This window comes from Mustela lutreola, chromosome 15 (assembly GCF_030435805.1).
Source record: "Mustela lutreola isolate mMusLut2 chromosome 15, mMusLut2.pri, whole genome shotgun sequence".
NCBI lineage: Eukaryota > Metazoa > Chordata > Mammalia > Carnivora > Mustelidae > Mustela > Mustela lutreola.
Genome location: NC_081304.1, coordinates 4364810 through 4381360, shown reverse-complemented (window position 1 = coordinate 4381360; position 16551 = coordinate 4364810). Strand labels below are relative to the sequence as shown.

Sequence of the window (16551 nt, the reverse complement as noted above, 5' to 3'; positions counted from 1 at the left end):
AAATAAAAAACAAATCCAGACTTAGGGAACAGACCATCTTACTAAGGATGATTGTTGGGGTGGGGGGAGCCACCCCCCCCCCCCAGGTGGGATACGGTGACCAGGGTCCTGTCCCGAAGAGTTCAGCACAAAGGAAACTTCCTTCATGGGAGGAGTGCATGTGTTGGAGGGGGTGGGAAGGGTGGCTGCAGGAGGGAGTTGGCCGCAGAAGGTGTCAGCTGAGGTCACCCTGTGAGGCTGTGGGGGCGGAAGAGGTTTCCTTCTGCCCCTTGTGGTTCTTCGGCGGGGCTGATAATTAAACTGACATGAGACAGATTAGTGGGAGAAAAACAGTTTCTTAATAACAGGCACACCTCCTATATACATGACAGGAAATACAGAGTTACTCCCCAAAATGGCCAAAGCCATCCCCTTAAATACCACCTCCCGCTAAAGGCATAGGGAATGTGGGGGTGGGGGTGGGGGTCTGTGGTGGGAAGCGATCGGCAAAAGCACTGAGAACAGGGTGAGGGTCTTGTGAGGGTTTAGGCCCACGCCTTTCCCACTGATGAGTTTCCGGAGACCTCAGGAGACGCCCGCACACATGGAGCTTTCCCTCAGAATGAAATGTCTCTTTCAAAAGGGTAAGAACTTCTCCTGTGACGCAGTTTCTTAAAAAGAGCCAGTTTAAAGTAATATGCCAAAGAGGCGTATTTGGGGGGGTCTGTTCTCCTCCGTAGCTGTTTTGACTCGTGTCAACACACATTCTCTGAGCAGAGGCTGGGCCCACAGGCCACGGGAGGCAGACACACGCCTGTGGACTGGTGCTTCCTTCCCGTGGAAACACTTCCAGGTGCTGCTCAGGGAGCGAACGCAGCCCATGCCTTTTGGTGAACATCGTAAGACTTTGATTTTATTTCGCTCTTGGTAACAGCAGGAGGTAGACGGGAAGCCCCAAAGCGGGTGCTCAGATCGACAACTTGTTCAAGGTCTCCCACCAGGTTCTGGAGCCAAAAAAACAAGATTTGGGGACACCTGGGTGGCTCACTCATTAAGCATCTGCCTTTGGCTCAGGTCGTGATCCCAGGGTTCTGGGATGGAGCCCTGCGTTGGGCTCCCTGCTCCTTGGGAAGCCTGCTTCTCCCTCTCCCACTCCCCCTGCTCGTGTTCCCTCTCCCGCTGTGTCTCTCTCTGTCAAATAAATAAATGAAATCTTAAAAAAACCCACACACACTCACTAAGATTTGACCTCCATGTGTAAGTTTGCAGAGTCCATCCCAATTTACAAAAAATTTGGCGTAGATGGATGGGTGGGTCCTGTGCACAGCCTCTCCCTGGCAGTGATCAACGGTGCAGTGAGGCTCCCCCTGCTCTTCCTGGCGAAGGAACTAGGTGCATCGTCAATGAATTGTTCTTCTTCCTTCTTGGATATGATTCGATCTGTCTAATCCAGAGCCGATGCCAAATGTGTCACATTTGGGACCTCGGCTTCCCACGGGAAAAGCGGGAGCCCCGGGTCGCAGTCGGACGGTTGGTTCTGTCCCTTCCGGAGGGCCGGGCACACGAGCGAGGTCTCGGACTCTCGGGCCAAGAAGGGCACCTTCTTTGCTGCACCCCAGGCTGCTGTCGGTGGTCCTCCTTCCCTAGTCTCAGAGAACCCGGGTGATGAAAAGCAGCTGGAAAAAGGAAGAATTCCAGGACATTCCTGGTGTTCCGGAGTCTGGCTTCAGGAATCCTATACTGTGGGGAAGGGCGAAATGCAAACAGGAATTTGGAGGTCTCCTTCTCCCCGTGGAAACCGGGGAAGGGGGACGGGCGTGGTGATCATTTTGCGGTCTATACAAACATTGAATCATGGTGCCGGGCACCTGAAACTCGTATAATGTTATATGCCAATTATATCTCAATTAAGAAAAAAAAAGATCTGAGATCCTGTAAAAATAAGCCATTGTTTAAAAGTAGGAAACAGGGGATGAACCTCCCCACCCTCTCTCCCTTTGCTCTCTGCCTTTCTTTCTTGGCTCTTCTCACAGATATGCTAATATGTGTCAGGGCTAAATTAGTCTCTGGCCCATCTCACAAGTCAGGAATGTCTTCCCTAGGACCAGAGAGCCTCCTCTTTTAAATGCGAGGAGGATAATGCTCTCAGTGTCCCGGGAGGGGACAGTCCCACTTGTCACCTAATAGCAAACGCACAGGAGGACCCATTGTCTTGCAACTGCTTGGCTCTATCACAGATGGTGTTTTCTGTGTTTTGGTTCCTTCAGTGGGTTGCGTGGAGGTTCCTCACAGTGTGGTCGAATGCCTAACGTTGCTTTCTTCTACCTTCATGGACAGCTTTCTTACCCAAGGCTGCTGAGCAAACTTCAGTCAGGCTCCTAGGCCCGTCCATGGACTTCCATATAAAATCCAATTTTAGCAGGAACCGTGCTAAGTCAGTTTCACCAGACCCACCCCCCTGTACTTTCTGGATGTCTGACCCGGTTCCGCATCCTCCACCGGCCCGGGTGATGCCTGACACCTTGGCCTGTCTTCAGCCAGAATCCTGCTGGGTCGGTTTAGCCAGAAGCCGCCTCACCCTTGACGTGGCCTCGTAGTGGTTTTCTGCTTGCTGCTCCGCTCCTGTGCTCCCTGGTTTTATTTATTTTTTTACTTTTTAAACATTTTTTTAAAGATTTTATTTATTTATTTGACAGATCACAAGTAAGCAGAGAGGCAGGCGCAGAGAGAGGAAGGGAAGCAGGCTCCCTGCTGAGCAAAAGATGCCCTGGGATCATGACCTGAGCTGAAGGCAGAGGCTTTAACCCACTGAGCCACCCAGGTGCCCCACTCCCTGGTTTTAAATCCCCACCTGTCCCTGCCCAGTCTCTCTCCCCTGCTGTAAATCCCAGCGCCTGGTCCCTACTCCCATCAGCCTATCATGAGGGTCCCGGATGGAGCTGCCTCACCATCCTTTTTTTTTTTTTTTTTTTAATATTTTATTTATTTATTTGACAGACACAGAGAGAGAGAGAGATCACAAGTAGCCAGAGAGGCAGGCAGAGAGGGGAGAGGAAAGCAGGCTCCCCGCCAAGCAGAGAGCCGGATGTGGAGATTGATCCCAGGATCCTGAGATCATGACCCGAGCCGAAGGCAGAGGCTTTAACCCACTGAGCCACCCAAGCACGCCTGCCTCACCATCCTTAACAACTGTCCTTGCACTGTTTTTCTTTTCCAGTAGTAAAGAGATATGAACTCCTCTATCCTCTTAGGTGCTGTCTTTGGAGTCCTGCAAATTAAACTGACAAAGACAGTTTCGCAAGAAAAAGGCAAATTTGTAGTGGAGTTCACAGAAGCCTGTGCCTGGAGGAGGCTTAGAATCCAGAGCTCATCTACCATCTTGCAAGGGGGAGAGGAGGGGAGAAGGCCACTTGCAGGAAAGCAAGACTTTTAGGAAAGGTGAGTGAGCCTTTAGGTGGCAGATGGGAGAGTCCTGTGACAAGGCTGATTTCTCCTCTGGGTGTGGACTGCTCTCCTCAGCTGCTAGGAGTCGGTCTTCTCCGGTTGTGATCCTAGCCTGGGAAGGGCATTTATGACACTTGTAATCTTTCTTTAGAGATTCTATTTATTTATTTGACAGAGAGAGAGAGAACAAGTGGTGGGGAGGGGCAGAGGGAGAGAGAGAGAGAAGCAGACTTCCTGCTGAGCAGGGAGCCCCATGTGGGACTCGATCCGAGGACCCTGAGATCATGACCTGAGAGGAAGTCAAACACTTGACCACCTGAGCCTCCCAGGCGCCCTGACACTTGGACTCTTTCCGGGGGCTCTGCGTTGAGGCAGATAAGGGAACTCAGAAAATCGGACAGTACCAAAAAACAAAAACAAAAACAAAAAATGCCTCTTATTCTGCGCGTCTTCCCTGGCTTTCTTCTTATCTAATTTTGCTGGGCGTCAAGGAAATCCTCCGCTTCCCTCCTCCCAAGTGAGGGGAAGTTGAAATTACTCAGGTCCACTCTCCAGTCGGGCAAGAAGCCAGCCCCGGCCTCCAGTCCCTCCCAGCTTCCCCCGTGCCCTCGCCTCACCCCACAGCTAACTTCCTGTGAGCCTCTGCACCTGCCACCCACGCTCATTTATGCCCCGGAGCTGTCATCTACCAGGGAGGAGTCCCTTCTGTCCTGGGGAAACCCGGCTGCCCATGGGGGAGCGTCCATGCCTTCATTCGGCCCAGCACCCTGTAGACCCCCAGGGGAGAGAACAGGCAGAAAGTACCTGCCACCTCAGGACCCCTTACCCCTGATCCCACAGCCCCAGTGGCCCGGCAGCACTGAGAGCCAGCAAGAGGGGTTCTTCCTGACCTCTGACAACAGCGGCACACAGGTCAGGTCGACATGCATTGGGGTCTGGGGGTGACGTGGCCCGCACAGTCAGCTGTCCCAGCTCCCTCAGCCCGAGTCCCCAGCTGCCCAGTCAAAGTGTCAGCACAGCCCGAGGTCCGCATCCGGGTCACCTGTGCGTCTCAGGGACAGGCAGGGAGGGTGTCCTGGGACCAGGCGGCTCTCACTGCCCCCTACCCCCACTCTCGGCCCCGGACATGACACAGGGCCAGACGGAGGGGACGCAGGTTTTATAGATCGTCGTGTGCACGAGTGGCCTCTTCTGTCCCAAATGACTTGTCATCTCGGTTCTGTTAGAACTGCGGTCATCCCGAGAAAAAAAATTCTGGGACACAGTTGCAAAGGGTGTTCGATCAGAGTTTCTACCTGCTTCCCTTTGAAGGAGAGTGAACTCAAACTCCCTGTCCAAAGCTCTACCTTCCATTCACTTTCTGTGGTGATTATATTCTTTGTCCGGCCCTGGAAGCGTGTACCGCTCGCTGTGCATGCTCCACGAGGACCAAGATGATCCACGAGGACCTCACCCGCTACCTGCTTCTGGCTCCCCATTTCACCCCTGCCCAGCGGACCCGTCTCCACTGTGTTCCCCCAAGGCATGAAATGCCGATCTCCTAATATGCACATTATTGGAAAGCAGAGTCATCCTTCATAGTGATTTGTCGGCTTGCGAACATTTTCCCTGGGATATGCTGGGCTCCCCCTCAACCCCTCCCACCACCGACCCCCACACCACCCCACCACCCACACCACCCACCCCGTGCTTCCTAACTCCCTGCAAACACAGTAGTGGGAACCCACTGCAGGCAAACTGCTTTGGTTTTAACTTTTGTCCGGTTACCCAGAATAGAGGTGTGGGCTTGTTTACTTGGTTTGCATTCAGGAACATTCTTTGTTTCCCAAAGCACCCATGAGAGAAAAGTTCCTGTCTGGGGACACGGAGCTCTGCACGGTGATTTACCCGCTGGGGTAATTAGATCGGCTGCCGGAGCTCCGGGAGGAAATGCCTCCTCGGTTGCCTGGCGGCAGGGACCGGCAGGGGCCGTATTGTGGGTCGTGGGACTGTGAGAAAACAATTGTTTCAGCAGGGGACAGTGTCCTTTCCATCAGTGCCGGAAGTGGAAGTGGCTGGAAGGGCCACTTGCTGGGGGTGGGGGGAGGCGGGGGTGTGATAACCAGGCACGAGGACCGGGGCCCTGTGAGTGGATTTTGACCACCGGCAGGCCCGCCTCTGTGACTCAGAGAAGCCTGATGTGTCTCTGCTCCTTTGTTCTCAAATTCAACCAGAAATTGCAGGCGACCAGAGACAGAAAGGGGGGGGACCGAGTAAACAGACTGTGGGAGGGCTGTGCATGGAAAGGGCTCCTGGTATTGTGGTGAGTGAGCGAAAAGTTCTCTGCACACTGGCTGGTTCCACCGACACCAAGTCCCAACTCAGACAAAAGTCACTCTGTGGTGATGGAAGTCAGAAAGCCCGTTATTCTGGGGAGGCGGGGGGGGGGGGGCTTGTGGGACCTGGTCCTTATCTTTACCTTCTCGGGGCAGGTCATCAGTGGCTGCAAATGTGAAAACACGCCTAGAGTTTGTGCTCCTCGCTGGGCGTGAGTGAGAGCTCCGTGGGAAAGGAGACCAGGCAGGGGGTGAGGGGCATCTGGGAGGCGCAGTCCTGGAAGAGCTCTTGGCTGGGGCTGTGGCCACACAGGCATGTCTCTTCGTGATACCCACTTACTACCTGAGGGTCTGTGATTTTTGTTTGAATGCTATACTTCGGTGGAAATTACTTTAAAATCTTATGTACAGTTCGGTCCTGTTTTCTCAGTTGGAAACGTGTGTGCAAGGGCCCCGGGGTGGCTCTGCTGGTTGAGCGTCAGTCTCTTGCTTGTGGCTCAGGTCCTGATCTCAGGGTCATGGGATCGAGCCCCGTGTTGAGCACCAGATGGTGTACGTTCAAAAAAGATGAATTAAAAGCACTTAGGGGGCATCTGGGCAGCTCAGTTGGTTGGGCATCTGCCTTAGGCTCAGATCATGATCTAGGGGTCCTGGATTGGAGCCCCAGCTCGGGCTCCCTGCTTAGTGGGGAGTTTGCTGTTTGCTACTTCTTCTGCCCTTCCCCCACTCATGCTCTGTCTCTCTCACTCTCTTTCTCTCAAATAAATCAATCTTTTTCTTTTCTTTTCTTTTCTTTTTTTTTTTTAAGCACCTGAGCCTTGAGCAGACCCACCACCAGTCATCACTCCCCCTGGAAACTCACATGCTCCTTCCAGGCTTGTAGAACAATCTTCTTCTTATCCAGAAAAACAGATTTTTCTGCTTAAAATTTTGATGCTACTTTATTTTTTATTTTTTTTTTAAAGATTTTATTTATTTATCAGAGAGAGAGAGGGGGAGAGAGAGAGCACAGGCAGACAGAATGGCAGGCAGAGGCAGAGGGAGAAGCAGGCTCCCTGCTGAGCAAGGAGCCTGATGTGGGACTCGATCCCAGGACGCTGGGATCATGACCCGAGCCGAAGGCAGCTGCTCAACCAACTGAGCCACCCAGGCGTCCCGATGCTACTTTATTTTTTAAAAGATTTTATTTGTTTATTTGAAAAAGAGAGACAGCGATAGGGGAACACAAGCAGGGGGAGTGGGAGAGGGAGAAGCAGGCTCCCCACTGAGCCGGGAGCCCGACTCCAGACTCAGTCCCAGGACCCTGGGATCATGACCTGAGCCGAAGGCACACCGGCCAACCGACTGAGCCACCAAGACGTCCCAAGTGACACCTTTTTTTACAATACTGTGTGGCCCCACTGGGAATCTGTGATAAGTGACATTATCCTGGGGTCCTGGGAGCGGATCCACCGTGTTCTCTTACTTCTCCTCCTCCTCCCCCTTCTCCCTTTTCTTCTTCTTCTTTTTAGATTTATTTATTTGGCACAGAGAGAGGGAGAGGGAACACAAGCAGAGGGAGTAGGAGAGGGGGAAGCAGGCACCCTGTAGAGCAGGGAGCCCCGATGTGGGGCTCAATCAGAACCTGAGCCAAAGGCAGAGGCGTAAGGACTGAGCCACCCAGGCACCCTTCCATCCCCACTTCTGATCCAGGAGTTAGGAACCATCTTCAAAGCATGAAGTAAGTCCCAGCTTTTTTGTCTCGTCTGTAATCGGTCACTCCAGAACACTATGGCCTTCTGGCTCTTTCCTGGGTCCGATGTCCGCCAGCTACCAATAAACTGCTAAATCCAAATGTGGGTTTTTCACGTGGGGAATGTCAGGCAGAGCATTTCCGTGGTTGTATGGTCTGCCTAACGCCCCAAGTCCTCTGGGTTTGCCTTTGGCAGCTGCGGTTGGGCGAGGGGGTTTCCCTCAAGGACTCCACCTGTTTCAGACCCTTTTGGGAACCAGACCCTGGACTCTGTGTATGATGGCTGGGTGGGAACGGCTCTCAGGCCCTTTACTCTGTGGCTACAGCCCTTCTGGAATGCTGCCCCCCTCCCCAAAGAGGGACGTTGTGAGCTCTGACTAGCCTGCAAGTTGTGGCCACCAAAGCAGCGTGTTCTCTTGCTTTCCAAAACCCAGAAAGCAAGTCACTGTTTCCTAAATGAAAGGGAACAAAATTAGCACTGGGAGAGGTCGTGGGAGATGTTTTCCAAGTATCTGAGAGTGCTTGGCAGAATAAAGCAGGAGCACTTATATGTAAAATCCTCTCCATTAAGGGCTGCTTTGAAGCCAGATCGTTGTGCAGGATGGGAAATGAAAGAAATGGAAGAGTTGGACTTCCACGGCTTTACAAACCCTACAGAAATTCACAAAGCTGTAAAGATGCACAAGAGCTCATTTTGGGGAGCTCGTGCTGCCGGAGGAGGGATTGGTGAGCCTGGGGACTGCCGCCCAAGGAAGAATCTTCTGAGAGCTTGACTAACAGTATGAGCAAAAGCCGACCCAGAATCCGGAGGAAGGAGGAGTGAATTCTGACCATTACATCGGGGTGTTTCATGGGGGAACTGAGCCCTGAGGGATGGGGCCGGATTTGGTAGAGCAGATCCTGGGACAAAAGCCTTCCCAGGCAGGAGAGGCTCAAAGTTCCCGAGGGGGCAGCAAGGAGAAAGGCGCGTGCTCCTGGGACAGACGACATCCTCAAGCAGCAGCATGAGGACTGGGCTCTTGGGGCAGAGTTAAACCGAAATTCGGTATTTTTTTTTTAAAGATTTTTTTTATTTATTTGAGAGAGAGAGAGAGAGCATGAGAGGGGAGAAGGTCAGAGGGAGAGGCAGACTCCCCTTGGAGGTGGGAGCCCCATGTGGGACTTGATCCCAGGACTCTGGGATCATGAGCTGAGCCACCCAGGTGCCCCAAAATCGGGTATTTTTTTTTTCCCGCTATTTTTGTATTGTGCTTTACAAGTCTGAGAACTGACAGGGACGTAAATTTGCTACGAGCTTGGGGTTTTTTGTTTGTTTGTTTGTTTTGTCGCTTTTTTAACAGCGACAGCACGTTTGAACAACCGTGGAATTCCAGACTTTTCCATGACCTACCCTCTGGCTCCTCTGACGACCCTCCTGGCAGGATACTCAGTCTTTCACTGTAGAATTCACCCACATGGACAGTGTGGGTGTGAGTGGGGATGAGGCTGCGGGTAGGGAGAGTTTGGGGACCGTGACTTCAGGCCGACACCCCATCTTTACAAAATTAAATGGTCAGCGTCCTTTTCATGCCACACTTGGCGATCTCTGGGTCCTTTGAACACCGCTGACCCCTCTGTTTCTCTCTCACCTCTCTCCTCTTTGCAGTAAATGCTAGTGAACGAGTCTGTGCGCAAAGACAATTTTGGGTGCATGAAGAAACCCAACCAACATCTTTGTGAAAGACTGGTATTTTTATTTATTTATTTTTTAATTTTTTAAAGATTTTATTTATTAATTTGACAGAAATCACAAGTAGACGGAGAGGCAGCCAGAGAGAGAGAGAGAGATAGGGAAGCAGGCTCCCTGCTGAGCAGAGAGCCCGATGCGGGACTCGATCCCAGGACCCTGAGATCCTAACCTGAGCTGAAGGCAGCGGCCTAACCCACTGAGCCACCCAGGCGCCCAGAAAGACTGGTATTTTTAAAAGCCCTAATAAGCTCTTCTCATCAGCTAAATGAATGTTTTGACAGCCTCATGGTGATCGGTGTGTTCTACAGCGTTTAGGCAGAGCTGCTGAGTTACAGAGTCACTTCACAGATCAGGCCCTAGATGAGAATGTTCTCCACAGAGCTGGCCTGTCCCCAGTGATTGCTCAGGAAAACCCATCCTCCTGTTGGTCCTGGCCACCTCCTGCGGGAAGAAACCTTGTAGGGCTGAGGGGTTAGACCAGCCTTCATGACCATGGAGCTGGAGGCAAAGGACTAAGTTTGGGGGTGTCAGGTCTTTGAGACTCCCCGAGGTCCCCTGCCCAGCCACTTCCTCTCAGTCCCATCTCCCTAGGCGAGAATCTGCATAGGATGGTGGAATGGGCCTCCCTAGGAGCTGTCACTGCACCAGCATGGGGCACTGATGCTTTCTGGAACCTACAACCAGAAGGCCTGAGGCCTGGAGGCCAAGAAGCAAGACCAGCGTTTAATCTTGGTCAGCTCAGGGTCAACTAGAGGGCAGGCATAAGGTGGTGTTTCCAATCCAGGAGTGCTGAGAAGGCCAACAGGTCCACCTGGCTTTGGTAGGGCATCCCGGGGCCTCGGGAGCTGGGGTATCTGGCTGCTCAGAGCCATGAAGGGTGGGTGCAGCAGACAGCTCTTCGGAAGGGTTTAGAAAAGCTGCTTCTTCCATCAACCTAATGCCTCGGACCCAGGCGGGCTCTCCAGGGGGTCTGTCCCCACAGAGAGGCGTTGTCTCCCCCTTTCTCGACAATTACAAATCGATGATCTTAAAATTTACCATCCAACCGGGTCACTTCTGAGAGTGACAGGGGGGCCTTATGAATAATTACCTTGAGTCACAGGCGTACGCAGAGATAGGCGCCAACCCGACCGTCTGTCACCGTGTTGGACTGTCCCTTTGAGCCCTGCACATTCCAAGGGACAATGAACACTTTTCTGTTATGGAAGACAATCCCAAAGGTAACAAAGCACAGGGTATTTCCAGCTGCTCTTCCAGAAATGGCATTTGATCTAAGGAGAGCCCTGGCCCCAGCCAGGGCAGGTCACCTTTCCTCAGTCAAGGTATCATTGCGCAGGCGTGGGAACCTCTTCCGTCTGATTGTTTTAACGTGTATGTACCTGCATGCGGGCGGCGCATCTAGAAGCTCCGGTCCCTGCTTCCTGCCGTCGGCCTTGTCCCGGTCGTGGCACGCAGCATGATGTGCAGGGAGCACAGGCTTTGGCGGGCCAGGTACTCCCGGGGGCTTTAGAACAGGAAAACAATAACTAGTACCGTCCAGTAACCGTCCCGTCCCCTTCCACAACAGGAAGGCAGCGCTGGTGGTGCCGTCTTCCTGTGTAGAGTCCCAAGAGCTAGAGTGACATCCAGGAAAATGAGCCTCTGCGTGCAGCGATGGGGGAAGGAAAAGAGTCTAGAAGGTCACTTAGGCACCTCTCCTTAGGGGTTATGGCTGGATTCCAGGCTTCTGTCCTACCCCGGAATGAACAGCTTCCATTTCGTTTGTTTGTTTGTTTTTTAAGATTATTTACTTATTTATTGAGACATAGACACACACACAGAAAGAGAGAGAGAGAGAGAGAGAGAGAGAGTGTGTGTGTGTGTGTGTGTGTGTGTGTTTGTGTATGGGGGGGGGCAGAAAGAGAGAATCTCAAGCAGACTCTATGCCAAGCATGGGGCCCGACACCCTATGATCCTGACCTGAGCCAAAATCAGGAGTCGGATGCTCCCCCGACTGAGCCAGCCAGACGCCCCAAACAGCAGCTGCTTTCAGGAGTTGAAACGATGAGGCTCACATCAGCGTCTTCACTGGAGAAGCTCTCGACGAAGCCCACGCCCTGCGGGACGGCGGGCAGTGCTGGGCAGGGACGCCAGCTCCCTGGCGCAACTCGAATCAGCCTCTCTTGTGTCCACCTGCGGAATGAAGGAGGGTTTGATGAACTCATTCACGCTGAGGGGGTGCAAAAATCTGCACGGGCGGGTCCTTAAGAACATCACCCTGAAGAAGAGGGCCGGTCCGGCTGGTCCTGGGGGGGGGGGGGGGCCCTTTCCACAGTAACGGTCTGTCCTTGTGCTGAGTGTGTGATCCCTGGACGACATCAGCCACACCTGCCGGGCCCCTCGCCGTGGTGCAAAGGCAGGAGTGTCAGACAAATTCACGCCTATGCAGACATGTTCCGATCCCATGCCAGAGAAGAGGCCACCACTTAGAAAAACAGGAACAGTTTCAGGAACGTGACTGTGGGGACTTTTCCCAGGCCTCACTGACTCTCGGACTCCATTTGCCCCTTACCGACAATATTTTCTTTTATTGCACTGAAAATGATGTTGGCTCATTTGTGACCCTGCCCCAGAGTCCATCAACTGGAGATTGGAATGGACAAACATAGGGAGGAGGAAGCTTTCCTGGACTCCCGGAGGGTCCCCGGCTAGGTCTGAAAATGAAACTAACAAAGATAGTCACAGGAGAGAAACACACTCAGTTATTTAATAGAAGTTTTGTGGGATGGGAAGTGAAGGCTTGAAGAAACAGTTAAATCTGAGTTTTATTTTTTTTTAAAGATTTTATTTACTTATTTGACAGACAGAGATCATAAGTAGGCAGAGAGGCAGGAAGAGAGAGAGAGGAGGAAGCAGGCTCTCTGCTTAGCTGATCCCAGAACCCTGGGATCATAATCTGAGCCGAAGGCAGAGGCTTTAACCCACTGAGCCACCCAGGTGCCCCAAAACAAGTCTTTTTTAAAATTTTACTTATTTATTTGACAGACAGAGATCAAGTAGACAGAGATGCAGGCAGAGTGAGAGAGAGGAGGAAGCAGGCTCCCTGCTGGGCAGAAAGCCCGATGCGGGGCTCGATCCCAGGACCCTGGAATCATGACCTGAGCTGAAGACAGGCTTTAACCCACTGAGCCACCGAGGTGCCCTGAGTAGTTTTATTTTTTTTAAGATTTGATTTTTAAGACATCTCCACCCCCCAACGTGGGGCTCAAACTCAGGACCCTGAGATGAGGAGTTGCACACTCCACTGACCAAGCCAGCTGGGTGCCCCAAACCTGAGCATTTTTGTGCGGGGTTTGACGCTGAGTGGACATTCGTGGAGGGATGGGACAGGTCAGAGAATCTGAGGTAGGGGTGGTAATCTGGGGGAAGCTCAGCAAGGCCTGTTGGTTGGCATTTCTCCTGGCATGCCCCCGTCATCGGAGTGAAGGATGCTCTGTGGCCCCGGGTATAGGGAGGGCACCTCTTGTGGCAGGATTTTAGGACCTGAGTCAGGGGAGAAGCAGGGAAAGGTTGGAACGGACTTTCTGCTTCAGCTGTCTTCTCAAGTCCCTTCAGGATGCACTATTTAACGTGCCAAGGTGCCGTTATTGGGGGTAGTATGTCCTGAACCCCGTCCTGAGCCTGTTTTTAAAAGTGTGAATGTGAAGGACCCATCAAAACCTGTGCCCCTAGGCATGGCCCGATCCATCCATCTCCTGGCTTTGCCTCGCCTGCGGCCGAGCTCAGCTGGGGTCTAACTGGGTCACATGCAAAGCCATTTCCAACGGACCAGGACACAGGTGCATGACTCCCAAGCACGTATCCTTGATCTACTCCCCACCATACTGTGAGGCTGCCCGAAGGGTTTCGAACCTTGTCTCCATGCCCTGATTGTACTCAGATTTCCAGATTGTAGGTATCCCCTTTCCAGTGTAGACACATAAACCCCACTGGGACTCAGAGGTGTGATTTCGATTCCACTAATTGCGTGCTCCTGCAGGAGACTTGGGTTTAGAACTGACTTACGCGGAGACAGGGGACAGGGCATCGTTTTGCTGGCATGGATCGTTGGCAGGGCCAGCCCGGTTCTGGAGGCGGGAGCCAAGGCAGCAACATCCTCCTCACTTGGCAGCTTCCCGATCCTGGGGAGGTGACGCTGGGGGCTGGTTCTTCAGTATGATCCGGGGAGTCGGTTGTTCCCGGAAGCCGGCCCAGGGCCTGCATCTCTGGCCATCTCAACAGTTCTGTGAGCTCTCTGCCCCTCCAGAAATCCCTTCGGCTTGAGCCACCTGTGGCAGACTCTGCTGTCTATAGCTGAGAACCCCCGGCCCATACAGATGGAGCAAGGACAGCAGAGGGCAGGGGAAGGCATGTTCAGCATATGGTAGAAGTGTCGAGAAAAAGATATAGGACATTGACAAATATTTTGAATAATGGTTCTACCTTGTGCATGATCTCCAACCCTCACAAAAACTCTGTTAGGCATAATTGTTCCCGTTTTCCAGATGAGCACGTAGTCTCAGAATGGTTAAGGGACCTGCCCAAGGCCACACAGCCTTCGACGGTGACTCATGAATTTGAACCCAGATTCTTTTGCTCAAAACCCAGGATCTCTCCACTCTATTACTCTGCCCAGGCCGGCCCTAGGTGCAGAAGGGAGTGGAAGCTCCCATCCTGTTCTCTTTTCTCCTCTTAACTTCTCCTTCTCCTGCCCGCATCTGAGGCACTCTACAGTTTATGTACGTGCGGGCCTTCATCAGTCAGGAGCAGAGCGCCCTTCAGAAAACACACTGCAAAGGGTCTACCACTGCGGTGGTGGTGGGATGAGGGGGCAGAGGGTTCCCAGCAGCTTTTTTTCCTTTCTGCATAAGGCAATTGCACTGTTGGAATTTTTTACCAGAAGCAAGTGGATTCCTTATGTAATTAGACATCAGAATTAACACTGCCCAAGAGTGATGGAGAAGCACCAGGACATAAACTGTGGTCATTACGGTGTGGTGGGATTATAGGTGGTTTTTAATTTAATTTAATTTTTTAAAAAAGATTTTTATCTATTTATCAGAGAGAGAGAGAGAGCGAGAGCGAGCACAGGCAGACAGAATGGCAGGCAGAGGCAGAGGGAGAAGCAGGCTCCCTGCCGAGCAAGGAGCCCGATGTGGGACTCGATCCCAGGACGCTGGGATCACGACCTGAGCCGAAGGCAGCTGCTTAACCAACTGAGCCACCCAGGCGTCCCGTGGTTTTTAATTTTAAATGTGTTTGTGCATTTAAACATGTTTTGAAAATGAGAATGGGCTCAGGTTGCTTTTAGCCACAAGGACCAGAAAACCCTTCATCCAGCTGGATGGCCCAGTGACAACGCTGATGTGTTTGTAGGACCTGATGTCTAGCACACAAGGGAGGGCCCCGCACATGACCAGGGCTTGTCACCAAAGACTCCCTCTGCTTCTTCCTCCTCTCCTCCCTGTGGTCCCAGCATCCTCCCCAGCACACGCTGGCTCCCCTCGGGCACACAGCACCCGTGGAGCCGGCCCTGGACACAACAGTGTCCACACACAGAAATAGGGGACTTCTGTTTGTGCATCTCCGTTGTCACAGTGCAGGGACCTTTCCAGAACCTCCTGGCAGACTGTCCTGTGGGTCTCATTGGTCAGGACTGGGTGACAGTCCCTGGCAGAAGGGATGCCTTCGTTGGGGCAGCACCCAGTTTCCCCTGGGAGCCCGAGAATGTGGACAAGGGCAAAAGCCTGAACAAAGCGGGCTTTAGGAGTGAAGACTTGGGGACATGGGTGCCATGTGGAGAGTCTCCGAGGGCAGATATTATTTGATTATTTAAAACACTACATTAACTTTTATTTATTCTTTTTTTAAAGATTTTATTTATTTATTTGACAGAGAGAGATCACAAGCAGGCAGAGAGGCAGGTAGAGAAAGAGGAGGAAGCAGGCTCCCTGCTGAGCAGAGAGCCCGATGTGGGACTCGATCCCAGGACCCTGAGATCAGGACCTGAGCCGAAGGCAGAGGCTTAACCCACTGAGCCACCCAGGCGCCCACATTAACTTTTAAAAAATTTTAAATTACCCTTGTGGGGGGGGGGCGCCTGGGCGCCCCGGATCATACTGAAGAACCAGCCCCCAGCGTCACCTCCCCAGGATCGGGAAGCTGCCAAGTGAGGAGGCGCCTGGGTGGCTCAGTGGGTTAAGCCTCTGCCTTCGGCTCAGGTCCTGATCTCAGGGTCCTGGGATCGAGTCCCACATCGGGCTCTCTGCTCAGCAGGGAGCCTGCTTCTCCCTCTCTCTGCCTGCCTCTCTGCCTGCTTGTGATCTCTGTCAAATAAATAAACAAAATCTTAAAAAAATATATTAAAAAATAATAATAAAAAATAAAATAAAATAAAATTACCCTGTGTGGTTGGACCCGCTGTGGAGGGCTTTGGTATCAACTGTGTTGCTGGGTCCCTGTGTTTAGGAAACCTGGCTGCTCCTAACAGGAGATCATCATGGCTTCAACAGCAACAAAAAGCCCATGCTGGGTCTACTCCCGGGAATTGTTTGACCTCTGGGAACACCAGGCACTGAACGGGACCTACCTGGCAGTTGTGGGGCCCGAAATTCTGTAGGTACAACTTTCACTTGGGTCACGTGAGCCAGACCACTGATGGGGGCTCCCAGGCTTGGCTAAGAAGGTCCCAGTCTCAGGGCGTCAAGGCTCAACTTTAAATTTTGTCCTTGGCCATGAAGAGTGCCAAGCTTTCAGCAGACATTACCTGACGCAGCCTCCTTCAATGTTGAAGACTTGGCCAAGGTGAGTGAACGGGTCTTGGAAGGGGTCCAGGTCCCAGCGCTGCAAATCTGAGGGTCGAGGTAGCCGAAACTACTTGGAGGCCCCTTGGGTTTTCCTGCGTTCATAAACTTCCTCAGGGTTGTGTTTTTGTTTTTGTTTTTGTTTTCAGGGGGGCTGACTCAGCTGCTGGGAAGTCCTTGTTTCCTTTCCACGGGCAGAGTTTCTCAACTGTTGAAAGCAAGAGATGCGGAAGTTAAGCCAATGGTTTCAACGTCTTCCGTCAGAGAAGAAGCTTTACTTCTGCATTAAGATTAGAATTGTCCTTGCAGTCTTGGCTGCTAGAATGTAAAAAGAAGTGGATTTATTTTTTTGTAAGTTAAAAAAAGTTGTTTTTTTTTCCCCCAAGTAATCTCTATACCTAGGATGGGGCTCAAACTCACAACCCTGAGATCAAGAGTTACATACTCTCCCGACTGAGCCATCCGGGAGCCCCACTTTTTCTTTCTTTCTTTCTTTTTTTTTTTTAAGATTTTATTTATTTGACAGAGAGA

The 16551-nt window shown here is 52.1% G+C and overlaps 1 long non-coding RNA gene across 1 annotated transcript; it reads right to left on the bottom strand.

Moving 5' to 3' along the window:
* Nucleotides 1-9425: 9425 nt before the first annotated feature.
* Nucleotides 9426-16297, bottom strand: LOC131817022 (uncharacterized). Its single transcript, XR_009348282.1, has 3 exons — nucleotides 15984-16297; nucleotides 11159-11371; nucleotides 9426-10703 (listed from the first exon to the last, which is right to left on the bottom strand). It is a non-coding gene; the product is annotated as an uncharacterized LOC131817022 (long non-coding RNA).
* Nucleotides 16298-16551: the final 254 nt, after the last annotated feature.